Source organism: Lichenostomus cassidix, chromosome 4 (genome assembly GCF_008360975.1).
Source record: "Lichenostomus cassidix isolate B80296 chromosome 4, HeHo_3.0, whole genome shotgun sequence".
Classification (NCBI taxonomy): Eukaryota; Metazoa; Chordata; class Aves; order Passeriformes; family Meliphagidae; genus Lichenostomus; species Lichenostomus cassidix.
Window position 1 is genome coordinate 52,572,234 of NC_139484.1, and position 13,368 is coordinate 52,585,601.

Consider the following 13,368-nt stretch of genomic DNA (forward strand, 5'->3'; position numbering starts at 1 on the left):
GAATGGTTTCCATTGCTGATGCAGTGGGCTTTTGTAAATTTAATCTTGGAAAACTAAACCATACTAAATATTGAGCTTTCCTGTGTAATGTATTGTTGATAAAGAGGCATTCAAGCCAATTAGCTCTGGGGTGAACTTTGTTAATGAAAAGCTGTGCAATTTCATACTACGTTTGTGTTTCAAGTGTTGCTTGTGAAGGCTCTATTATACCCTCTTCTAGTCCTCTGTTTATGCAAAAGCATATTTGAAATCTTTATTGTAATTCCTGGCTGAGCATGAGGGTAAGTTTTTTCTTTTAGTCATGCTAAAGCTCTGCAGTGAGAAAATTTGAAGAGCAGGGAAGAAGAGGAAATGATTTCATACAAAGGCACACATGTTCCCAAAAATTGTTCACATTAGAAACTCTGCCACTGCGTTTAGCTGATTTACAAACATTGTGTTCACAGAGCAAGTCAGAATTACGTGGTTTTAGAGCTGTAATAGTTCCATAATGGTTCCTCTGTTCAATGCAGTCAAAAAAGGAATTCGGGTGTTAAAAACTATGAGGGGAGGCATAGAAATTGGTGTTTTTTTCCAGGAAGTTTCCATGGCATGTATTCATTAACACTATAGACTTGAAAAAGTTCAGAGAAAGGCAGTAGAGGTGTTATGGTCATGGCTTCTGTACAGGCAGTTCTGAACTGGTGGGGTAGGACTTCTAAGCCTGGAAAAATAATGCCTCAGGTCTTGTGTGTGAAAGATAGCTGTGAAATGGCATGAATACAGTGTGTAGCCAGTAATTGCTCACTGTGTTTCCCTGCACTAAACGTGCCAAATTTATGCAATGGCTTTGATCTCTTCTGGCTGGGTAAGGGATCTCTTTTAACCATGGACACATTAACAGTACTTGTGTAACCCATATGATCTGTAGGTTGGCCCAGGATAGTAATTTTGATCCTCTTTACATTAGTTTAATCCAAAATTACAAAATGCACAATATGTGGATAAGTAGTAAGGCATCTGGCAGAACCTGCATCTGCTTGTTTGCTTGTTTTTTTCTCAACTGTTAATACCACATTAGTCTCCACATCAGGCAGGTTTCCAAGTTCCAGGGTATGTTTTGTGCTTGTGCAAACCATAGAACTGCTTTTTATGTCAATCATTAAAAAGAAGGAAAATTATGGGTATGCCAAATATCAAACATCAAACAAAATAAGGAATTTTAGAAGCAGTGAAGGGATATTTCTTCTTGCCTCCACCAGAGCTCCTTTTACATTTGTTAAGAGTCACTTCTCATTTGACTGTTATTGAAGAATACTCAGAAATGCTTAACAAAAGTGTCTTTAAGCACTCAAACTCAACCTGGAAATTAATGTTAATTAAAAGCACTTAAAAAAATTGCTCTGTTCAACAAAAGCATTTTCTTTGACGTGCTATAGCCCTTGATACTGAAAAACACACAAAGAAATGACACAGACACTTCAATTAGCTCTGAAACCTTTCTTAAATTGCTAGAATGAGGGTACTGGTTTATAGATTTGTACCACATATATAAATGTCAGAAGCATAACTGAACTCAAAAAAATGGCAAACAATTTTGAGCTAATGTGTAAACTGGCAAGTGACTCAGGGTTTAGATACTCAGGGATTTTTTTTTCTTATCAACCATTTCCTATCTCCTCTACCGACATTTTCTGAGCTTATAAAGTGGGGTTTAGTTTGCTGTTGCTGCCATAAAAGTTATGGCTGCTACAATATTATTCATATGTTCAAACTTTATGTATATTTATACTACAAGTGGGAGATCTTAATCAATACAATTTCAGGTTTAATTTAATTTTATTTCTCCATCAAATTACTGCTCTAAGAAATGCAAATGTAATGCAAGGCAACTAAATTGCTAAATTAAAATGTCTTTTCTGTTTCATTTTACAGTGGTAAAAGTAAGCACTTTTTTCTTTCTTCTTCTGTTGTAACTTTGAGTGTTGTGAGAGTAAAGATTTTCAATCAGTGAGATGAATTAATTTTTGAGAAAATAAGTTTTCTCACATATAGGCTCAGTCTTTAAGAGGTTAACAGTTTCTTGACATGGTCAAAACTAATATTTGAGGCAGACTTGGTTAGGCTGAGGGCAGCATTAGCTACATGGCTTCTTGTTCTAGGAGACTGAGCCAAACAAGATAGAGAACTTCTCCCAAGATAAATAAAAATCTTGCAAAACACAGAGCAGACACCTTCCAGGAAACATCATTTCCCCTTTCTACTGCTTCAAGCAGGATGATGTCAAACCACTTTTGATGATGTCAAACCTTCATTCTCTGATGGCATGTCATGAAAACCTGCTCTAATGCAGCAAAGTTATCTGGAAAGAAAACAGTTCTCCCAAAGTAGCACACTTCTTTAAAGGGTAAATAAGGTCTATATCACCTCTCCCAGATGAGCTTTCATGTTGAGGGCAGCTGTACGAGGTCACCAGTATCTTGCTTCTCTTCCCTAGATCTTACCAGTACTCCCCAGGAGCATGCACACTGGGTTACTCACTTTTTCACATGCCATCCTGTCTTGTCTTGGAATAGCTATATTATACACAAAAACAGTAAAACAGAGATTATTTTTCCTTTCTGTTTTGTAGTCATAGGAGAAATGTAGGGACAAATATGTTAGGCAATTTCAATATATGACCCAACTAGGCAACATTTTCTTCACATAGTTTCAAAATTTTCAGCATAGTGCACCCCTTCTACTTGAAAAGTCATTATTAGAGATCTTCAAAGTAAGAGGTGAAACAGTGAATAGATGATTTCTTTTTTTATTTTAGTTTTTGACTGGCTCATTATCTTACTGGGCCAATTGGCCCAGCAGGTGTTGCTACATGTCGTTCCCAAGGAGGCTTCCTGCTGGCAAATTGGTTTGAAATCAAGAATTGCATTTATAATCTTGACAATAATACCTATGAGAAACATGCTGGTGAAGGCTGGATGAAAGGCAGATAATCTTTTCTTCCAAAGCTTAAGTATAAGAGTTTTCAAACTATGTTGTCTCCTATTTTTAGCAAAGAACTTTTGATTTACTATACAACAGTCAAAGTTAAGTCTTAGACACATTTTTTATCTATTGAGTTTGTACAGACATTTCCTAAATCAGATAGTCAGATCCATAGTTTTAAGTCCTAAGTAAACACTATGAAACTGTGTTATGTACATCAGTATAGCAGAGGAGGCTTGAGATACTAGTCATTTTATGGATTTAGAAATTAACTTGTTTTTTGTGATTTCTTATTGATTACAAAAATATTACATTTGTAACCAAACTTTTTAGTGTATCTGTATTTTTCTGTATATTTAAATATATATTTTCTCATCAACCCCCATCACCACCATGTGTTCAGGCAAAATTCCTTCTGAAATAAATAGAAGCTGCTTGAGCCTCTGCAGGAAATTTGAGTAGCTACTGCAAAATAAACTATGTTCATTTTAAAACAGGAATTTCAATTCACTTCAGTGAACTGTTAACTGTTCCACTTTAAAGCTTTCAGTTTCTTGGAAAAGGTAACATCTGAAAACCCCAGACAAGGCACTTACCATTAGTAAGGAGAAAGGAAAAGCTGTGTAGTTTGGCCTGCACTCTGATCATATCCAGATAGGCATAAATCTTTTCAGCAGGATTAATTTTCCCTTACTTTGAGTGTGTGCAGTCTAACTACCTTAAGCTACTTATAGGATAGAGGATGGCATCCTTTTGCCTAAACATGCACTTGAAAATGTGGTTACTAACTCAGATGCAGAGAATTGCATTTAGTGTAAGAATTCCACTCTTATGGGCCATTTCCACTTTATGCAGATTATGTAATCTGAGCCAATGTAAGGCAGTAACCAGAATTTTTGCCACTTCCTTTCTTTTCCATTGCCAATGATGCAAGTAACAGGCCATAACAGAGAAACCCTTTAGTTTGATACAATTTTTTTCAACTATCTTTCAGACCTTGAATGGACAGATAGCCCAAAATGATGTTTTCATATGATCAAAAGCAAAGATAAACAGAATTTCAAAAGCAATATGGCACTTGCTTCTCCTAATGCCTTGAGAAACAGTGTTTCTTAGTTGTTTTTGAAACAGGGTAACCTCAGTACATACCAAATCTTCTTCCTTTTCTACTAGAGCCATTATCATAACAGTCTACCAGGAGTCAACAACCACTTGACTGAACTATGCATAAATGCTTTCATTGAAGTACTGTCAATCTTATAGGTACTGATTGATATAATAACCTTTTTTAGTATTGAAAGGGAATGAGATGACAATATTGGTGTTAAGGATGGAAATGTACAAGGAAACAGGCACTGGAAAAAGAAAATAATTCCTCTTACGTGCTGGTGACAACATGATGGGTTTTGAAGAAAACAATCAGGATCTCACTGTTAATGAGATTAAGACAGAAAATGTACAGTGATAATGAAATAGATTGAGAATGTGGAATTAAATAGCAGTGAAAGAAAGAAGAGAAAATTTTGAGCAAGTTTTGTTTTGAGTCCCTTAAAATCTGATTTCCACATAGTCTAGGCCTTCACCTAAAAGATGAGCAGTCCTGGAGAAGTACAAGATTGCAATATGAAGACCCAGTCCCATTGATTATCCATGTAGTATATTTCACATGCCTCATTTAATTTGCTGCTCTAAAACAGTTCTAAAACTGTGTAGACAAGTTAAAGTGCTCAGCAGAATCCCTTGCAAAATGCTAAAATTGCATACATGAATTGGCAGGAACACAAATAGATCTATATCAGTTCTTATCAGCTTTCCAGACACTGCATTTATGTAATTGAAATACTAAAACTAAAAGATCGATGTGTTTTAAACTCCTCTGAAATGCACTGTTGAAAACTAAATCCAAAAATGAGATCAGGTCTGGTTATACATTACGACTGTTACTGTGAAGAACTAGAATGTCCCCACAGATTTCTTTGTGAATGAGATTTGCTTAAAACAAACCAGATTTGAATGTCCGAAGCTCACTGTTGACTCTACCTATTGAAGAGGGATAAGAGTGACACCCTGATGGAAGAACTACCGAGCTCTACAGGAGGGAAAGATTGGGCCCTGACTGCATGAGTATCATCCTCCTGAGTCTCATTCAGGGCCCCCACCCACACACCTTCTTCCCTTTAGGCCCACAGTTGCATTTGAGCTCAGGGTCCAGCCCATGACCCTTGCTGAAGAGCACTGTAAGATGCTGTGTCCAACCTTGTCTTGGTGATTTGACTCAGACTCAGCACTACTCACCCATTTGGTACTCAGTGAACTTTTGGCTGACACAGAGTACTGCCACCAGACCTACTTTGTTCTTCATGGTTGGGACTATGCCTTTGCCTTGCCTTCTCCCTTGGTTCTCATCCTACCTTCACTTTTGGAGGATCCATTTACTCCCTGAAATAAGAGCCACTACTGCTTATAATAAGCACACTGAAAGAGAAAATTCATGTTATCTAGATTTTAGCTGTATTTTACTGACATGCTGGTCAGAGCATTTTGATAAAAACCAGGGCTAAATCTTCAGTTTCAGAGAAATAGATAGAATATCTTTTTTCAGTACAGAATTGCAAGATATACCTATTCTACAGGCCCAAAACCATCCAAAACAGGACTGCATTCTGCCAGATGCAAAATGGGTTTAGCCATGAGAGGAAAATTACCAGGAAGCAGTTTTTGCACCCTTTAGGAACCTGAGGTGGGTTCCTGATAGAATACCCCTATGCCATTCATTCTGAGGCAGACAATCAGCCCTGAGGTTTTGCTGGGCTCCCTCTGCGAGCAGCCTGGCTGGGGGTGACTGGTGAGAGCTTCATTTAAGGCAGCTCTGAAGAAATAGCTCTTTACATGCAATAGTCCTGAGATCTCTTTTGCTAATGAGAGCCAGAGTGCTAAAATTTTAGCACACCATGACAACTAAATGTAAGAATGTATCTAATGTTACTTGGTCATCAGCTTACTTGCTCACTTACAGCCAGGAGGGAAAGACTAAATTAAGTGGGAAAACACTGAGGCATGTTAGGTAGTAAGAGTTTTACCTAATGGTTGAAAATCCAGTCTTTCAAAGTGTTCACGCATCATTCTCCCCCATCACCAATTAAAATTGGGATATTTTTGAATTCGGAGCCAGAATACATGAATAAAATAAGAGGTTTCTTTTTTTAAACAAGGTTATATTCCTCCCATCTTTCCAAAATCTTCTGGATATTAGTTCAGTATGACTCCCTAATAACAGGGAAAAAAAAAACCCCAAACAATTCAATTTCAGACTTTATATAGTCCCATTAGTTGGCAAAATAATAATATTTCAAGAGAATTGAATATTTTCTTTTATCCACTGCAAGTCAAACAGTGAGAAAATTCTGTTTTCTCATTAACAGATATCAAAATACCAGGAACCAGAAGTTAATTCTTAGTAGCAGAGACAGTTTTCATGCTGGCCAAGCTACTCCATCTGTGTTTACTGGGAGTACTTTGCTAGACATTAGCAAAGAGGAAGTTTTATTTCATACGACAAGTTGCACACCTTGCAGAAATCCTTGTAACATGTCCTCTGACCCCCAGGCCCACATGTCAGATTTGTGCATGGCGTATGAGGTCTTCCTAAGTGAATTCATACTCATGCAGACAGTGTTTCGCTCAACACTCCAGAGAAGACAGTGAAGAACTGGCTTCGGGAGCAAAGCTGGCACAAGAAGGCCTGTGCAGTCAGCTCACTTACATGCCTGTTTTGACAGATCCTCCCTGGCAAGAACACTGTCTTTTCTAACTAAATTGGCTCTTAGCCAAATGCAGTGATAGCTAGAAAATAAATAGTATAGACGGTGAATGTACTGGCAAGGTACTGAGCAGTCTTCACTGCCCTTTGACTTCGGCATCTTTGGAAAAGGTGACCTCCAAATAGGGAAGAAGAGGGAGGAGAAAGAAGCAATATTTGCTCGTCCTGGTAAACAAAGATAATGGAACACAGATGTGCCATATGCCCATGCAAACAATAATGGGAACGGAATAAAATAATGCTTAGATTTACCTGCTTGTTATTGGAAATGCTTTATGTTTATTATAATATTTTTCCAATAATATTTAATTTAATTGAACAATTAGAACATTTTTTAATTTGTCTTTATCCTAAGAATAACTTGATTTAATTTGCATTAATGTTTTGTCTGCAAACAGTAAATATTTGTATTTCATTTGACTCTGCTCTGTACCAAGTTGTCTTTTTTTTCTCTGTTCTACAGTTTGGTTACAAACAGGTCACATTAAAATCTGGAAACTAAAGAAACTAAACGGGCTCAAAGTTTCCTACTAACAGAATCTGAAGTCAGACAAGAACATTCTCTCTATCAGGTACATAAAAATTCTGGGTAACGTAATTAACCAATCTTTCACAATACTTTCAACTTATACTTTTTCCATTTAATCACACTGAATTTGATCCCTAACCTACCAAGCCTATACTCGTGCTTAGGCATGAGAAAAAAGTGATTTTTAGCTTTGGCCCTGACTCATCATTCTCTTGCTATTCTGCAAGTTTTTTGACTTCTTAAAAACAGAAATAGAATCACATGCTGTTCTGATATGGTTTTTTTTGCCAAGAAACATTAAGGTGACAACTGCATCTCATTTCAGCTATTCCTCAAAATTGTCTGAGGACTTCCTCAAATTTATCACATAGTAAACCACAGAAACAGATTCAAATGGATTTTTGTTTTTTCCCCAGGACTCAGACATCACTGAGTTAATGTGATTTAAGGAGTTACTATTCTTTAGCGTTCTAGGTCATAAACAGTTAATTAAATGTTTAAGTCAGTGCATTTTAACCCCTAGTTGGAATGGCTTGACAGAGCATGCACAGATCTGTTACTGATGTCTAAGTAACATTGTATCTAACAAGAATTTTATTATATTGGGGTAAACTATGAGGGTTGATTGAATGTAAATAAATATTGGAAGCAGCGCTATGGGAACACTGTGGATTCAAAGCATCTCTATTGAGTCTTAGGAGCAAAAGATCATATTAAAACTTTTCTAGAATGTAATCAATGTATTTTGTGTTAGGAGTAATGCTTGCATGAGCTGGTAAGGATATAGAAGCAGTGTGCACTTTCCTTTTCTCTAAGATTCTATTCCCCTGCTCAGAACTTGAAGATGGTTCTGGTATGCAAACCTGTACATGTGACAATTATTTTCAGCTCAAAATTCACCCATAATGGAAATAAAGCTGTTAATCTCAACAGAATATATTTTTGGGGACTTTTTAAAGTAATTGAACCCTAAATACTCCTGTGGAATTAGGAATTCCTATCAAGAATCTGAAAAGTAATACCTGAAAAGTCACAGTATGATGAAATTTCTCTCAGATTTCTTAATTTTCTTCTCTTCATTATTGCATTTTGTTTTTTCCCATCTGTTTACTCTCTTCTACACACACGTCATACAGAGGAAATTGTAATCCTCTGAATGCAAAGCACAGGTGACTAACAGCAGTCGCACACACAAAAGCAGCATGTGAGACAAACCTTTGGATGCATTCCACATTTACATGCAGTGACTAGGAAGTATATATGCACTATCAGTGCTTAAAAATCTCATAATCTCCCAATTTCTTTATATTGTGGCTTTTTTCACTTCTATTTAGTTCATAACTATTCCACACTGATATTCCCACTCGAAGAATTTTTTGTCTATTTTTCTGTACACCAGATTGTCCCCACTTCCTATGGTGAGACAAACAGCCTACTAGTGCCCTATAAATCTGGGTGGCATTAGGAAGTGGGTGGTAAGAAGCACAGATGAGATACAACTACGTGAGAGAGATCTGTTCTAACAAGCATCACAAAATGTTTGTGTTGTGTATGCAGCTCTTTTATTTGAAGCTATCCAGTGACTACCTACATAAATCTTCTATGGATAAATCTTTCTCTAGACAGAAAAAATCCTGACGCTGCTAAAGTCCTCCAGGTCTTCCCACAGGGATTTCTCCATCTCTGAGCTGCTATTCCTGTTCTCTTCTCTTCTCTTCTCTTCTCTTCTCTTCTCTTCTCTTCTCTTCTCTTCTCTTCTCTGAGCTTTAGCACACTGGTCTTCCCAACACTGCTGGAGGTTCTTGGGCATTGTGTCAATTGGGCTTTGCTACCACTGGATGGCTGAGAGACATTGCAGGTGAGTGTAAAGAACCCAATGGGCTCAATTCAGTTGCCAACAGTATTTTGAATCTGAAGTCCATGAATAAGCCACAAAAGAAAATTTTCTTGATCATATATTCCTCTGATGCGGTGGTTGCCTGCCAGACCTTCCACCCCTTTTTTTGGTGCTAAATCCATCCTGCATTCCTCCTAGTTTACTGCTTAAAGCAGGGCCTTGAAGGATCTGCAAGAATGAGTTAATGAATGAACACTGATAATTCAGAAACAGAGGAGCAGGTATGCTTATTTTTCTTCTTATGAATATAAAAGTCTATACAATTAAAAATATTTAAGCTTAAGACCAAACACTTCATAAAGTCTTTGCAGATTTCTAACAATTTTCTAGGGATTAAAAAAAATTCTCATAAAACTGGTTATTGCTTCAAAATCACACCCTTTTCTCTACTCTCCTTCTGCCCCTCCAATTTATGCCATCAATGGAAAATAGTTGGATTAAGGGGCTCTCATTTTTAGCTATGATGTTCTTTTTGTGTTCTTTTCCAGGTTTTAATTCAAGTATTTATATCTGTATTCCAAGCATCTATCCCTTTCTTGAGTACAATATGAAAAAAATTGTTTACAAAATCCCTTCCTCTCTTTATTCATTTCCTTCCACTTTTGATTACAAATGTGTTTTACCTGAGGCTTAAAAAAACAAAGCAAAGTGCAATGACAGAGTCCCTGTGTACAAGACCCACACAGAAGATTTCAGAATATAAAAGGACATCCAAACAAAATATGTGTTCTGAACATGAAAAATCTATAAGGTGGGATTTGTTCTCACAAGGTGTTACACAGTTTAACCAACTGATGAATCATAGGTATGTACATAATCTTTTCAAATTGGCAAAATAGATAGTAGTTACAGATACAGTTTACGAGTGTAGTGGAATAATTCTGTGTAAATACTAAGATTTTTAATTATACTGGCTGGTTTGGACTCACAAACTATTTGTGAAGACCACAATTTTGTGAGTATGTTTATAATTCAAACCAGTGTGACATTATTGCATGCAAATTTTTACTGCCTTGAAAACCTCTGAATTTTTTCTGGTTCCAGACTTTGTAGGTCCGTATTCAAGTTTGAAACCGACCACTTAGGTTGCACACACTAGATTTTCTTTCCCAGCTGAATCCACATATACAAGAGAGCTTGAAAAATATAAACAGCTCCAGTGTGAATAGATGGAATGCCACGGCTGGTGAAGGACAGCAAAGGAGCTCAGTCCTTTTTGTCATGTAATGGGTGTGGGGCCAAATATCTGCTAATGTGAGGAATGGACACCACTCTAGACCTAAAGAAAATGACAGGTGTGTAAACATATATTGTTAGTATTTACAAAGACAGTCATACAATTCTCTCTTCTTTCTTCTGTAGAATTTGTGTAACTGAAACAAAACACTGTGTAAAGATAACTAAGAACAGTATAATGAAATGAAAGGGCAATTAAGAGGAGCAAGAATGCTTATCAATGTACTCAGAAAGTTTTAAATTTGTTCATAGGCTGACTAACTTCAAACAGTTCATTACTTTAAAATAATATTTGCAATGTAGTAAATGCTTAGAATTAAAGATTTTCTCTGCTATTAGTAGTTTTACAGCACAAACAGATGGGTTTGAAAGTTCCTGGCATTCTGTTATTTAATTTCTTCCCACTGGTAGTCTTGTCAGATTTTCAGACATGCTAAAATGACAGAAAGAAAGGCACAAAACAAATAACCTTGCATTCAGGACCACTGGCCCATTTCATTCTGTATCATGTTTCTAATACTGGACTATGTCAGATGTTCCAACAGATGACAAAAATAAGCAACTCATATTTATGCTCACATTGCCAAAGTCATTTGGATGCCTAAATCATATTGATATTAACCTTTGTGAATTTAAACTCTAAGGAATAAATTGCCTTGAGCATCTCGGATGACTTGACGTAGGAACAGAATAAAATAGAAGCTTATTCCTAACCTGTGGCAATGACTAGTTGGCTTATTCACTGGAGCATTAGGGATAATGCTTTTTCTGTGTTTATTTGTGAATTACCTTATCTATCCTGTACAAGAAAGACTTATATCCTTTGCTCCTCTGCACAAGAAAATACAAATAGGAGTACTGCTATACCCACTGCCTAGTTGCTGTCTTTGTACAGATGCTAACTTTTGTTAGGATTCTCGGGTGCCCAGTAAAGTATGACGTTATTGAAAGCATTCTTCTCACAAATTTGGTTGAAATTGGCCAAAAGCTACAGAAATTACAAGGAGGGACTATACTTTTACATAATTCTCTCCCGCACAGGGTTATGTACTTGCTATCAAGACTTTAAACCTTAGAAAACTAAAATCAAGAGAAATTGCTTCAGTGCTTCAAACAGTGAGATCATATTTCTGATAGTGGATTTGTGCACAACATGGACAAAGGCTCTAAATCAAAACCATGAGCTGAATGCAAATTACCACTGTATCAGAGGATACTGCTGTTTTGCCTTCTTACATGTTCTCTCTCTTTTGAGAGATAATAATAATCTTAAGGCATTTTTTATTAGAAAGACTCAGATCAATGTTGACAGTTTTTTCAATCTAGCTTCACAGTCCCTATAAACAAAAAACTAACTTGTTATGTATGAATTGCAAGCCCAGTTCCTGTTACTCATAAAATGAGAACATACCTTACAATCATCTTTTATCACACAACTCATCAGCTCTGGTGATTTTCACTACACCAAAGGGCTAACACTTGCTATGGTCAACTGTCACAAACATGTGGATTTCAGATCCTGACAATGGAGTATATTATGAAATACAAGTTACTGTGTGCTGTGGTTTATCAGTCTACATGAAAGTTATCCTCCAAGGAAGCAGAAATAGACTTGTGGTGAATGTTTGAGCAGCCCTTAAATAAGAAAATGTAAATGAAACGAGATATTTAAAATAGTAATACTTCCTTCATTGATTCTAGAAAGGCCATCAGAGGAGGGCAAACAATTTTAATATTATGTCCAGTAAGAAGAAAAGCTGTCTTACTATCAGGTGTAGGGAAACAGTGTGTGAAATCAAGAGGAACCACAAGAATGTAGGAGATACCTGACGAAGACCAAGTTGTGTAGTTCAGAGTCCACAGGAGCTGCCAAAAGTCTGATTTCAGGTAAAAACATTGCTAAAAATGGATTTTCTTCCTGTACAATTATCTGAAGAAAAACTGCAAAAGACACTATGTTTCTTTGTCATTTACAGTTCTTCACTGAATTCTTTCAGCACTGGGAACACATGCCTTTGTGTGTTTATCTATGTTTTTTCCTTATTTCATTATTTTTATTTTTCTTGCTTCTTTTTCTGGGTATTTTTCACATTAGTGGATTGAGGTGGGAGGGTTGGATGTTAATAATTTGGGGGTTGTCTTGCTGGGGTATTTTTTATTATTGTCCTGCCTGTCTCATCTTTTCTTCTTCATTAATATAATTCCTTTAAAAAATTAGTGTTGGGCTCAGCTTTGGTGTTCTGAGTAGCATTTGCAGAAAGAAACCAAGTATTTTGAATTCTTCTTCCATCCTTTGCATATACATACTGCCTAGAGACCCAGATAATTAGAGGATAGATAAATATTTTCAATATAATTAGGGATAATTAGGGTATTCCTTTTAGAATCAGGTAGGAGGAGACGGAGAATGTCTCTAACAGATTTTCCAACCTGGCTAGATTTTTCTGAATTTGGCTGTCTATTTTCCAGTTAGAGGAATAGGGAAAATTTTTATTATTGTTTATACTCCAGATGGATAGTTTTTTTCCAAAGTCTTCAAATGCTATTTACTTTTGTATTGAAAATTTCTCTCTCCAAAAGTGTAGTCTATGAGCAGTTTTCCCTAAAGTTGTAATAAATGTCTAGGCAAGTCACTATCTTGTCAGTCAGAGGCAGCACAACTTTCAGTGATTCACAGAGTGGTTATTTTCATGAAAAGTACTGTCAGAAAATACTTATACTTTGTAAAGTTGTTACAGATTTGAAACAGAAAGCTTACATCAAACTCAACTATTATTTTTCAAGTCATTCAATAAATAAATTAACTAATTAATCCAGCAAGCATCTAGCTACAAGTCAGCCAAATATAAACTACTTATAATCCTTCCACACACACATGCATAACTGCTGATGGCAATTCAGTCAGTAGGGTTTGTTTAAATT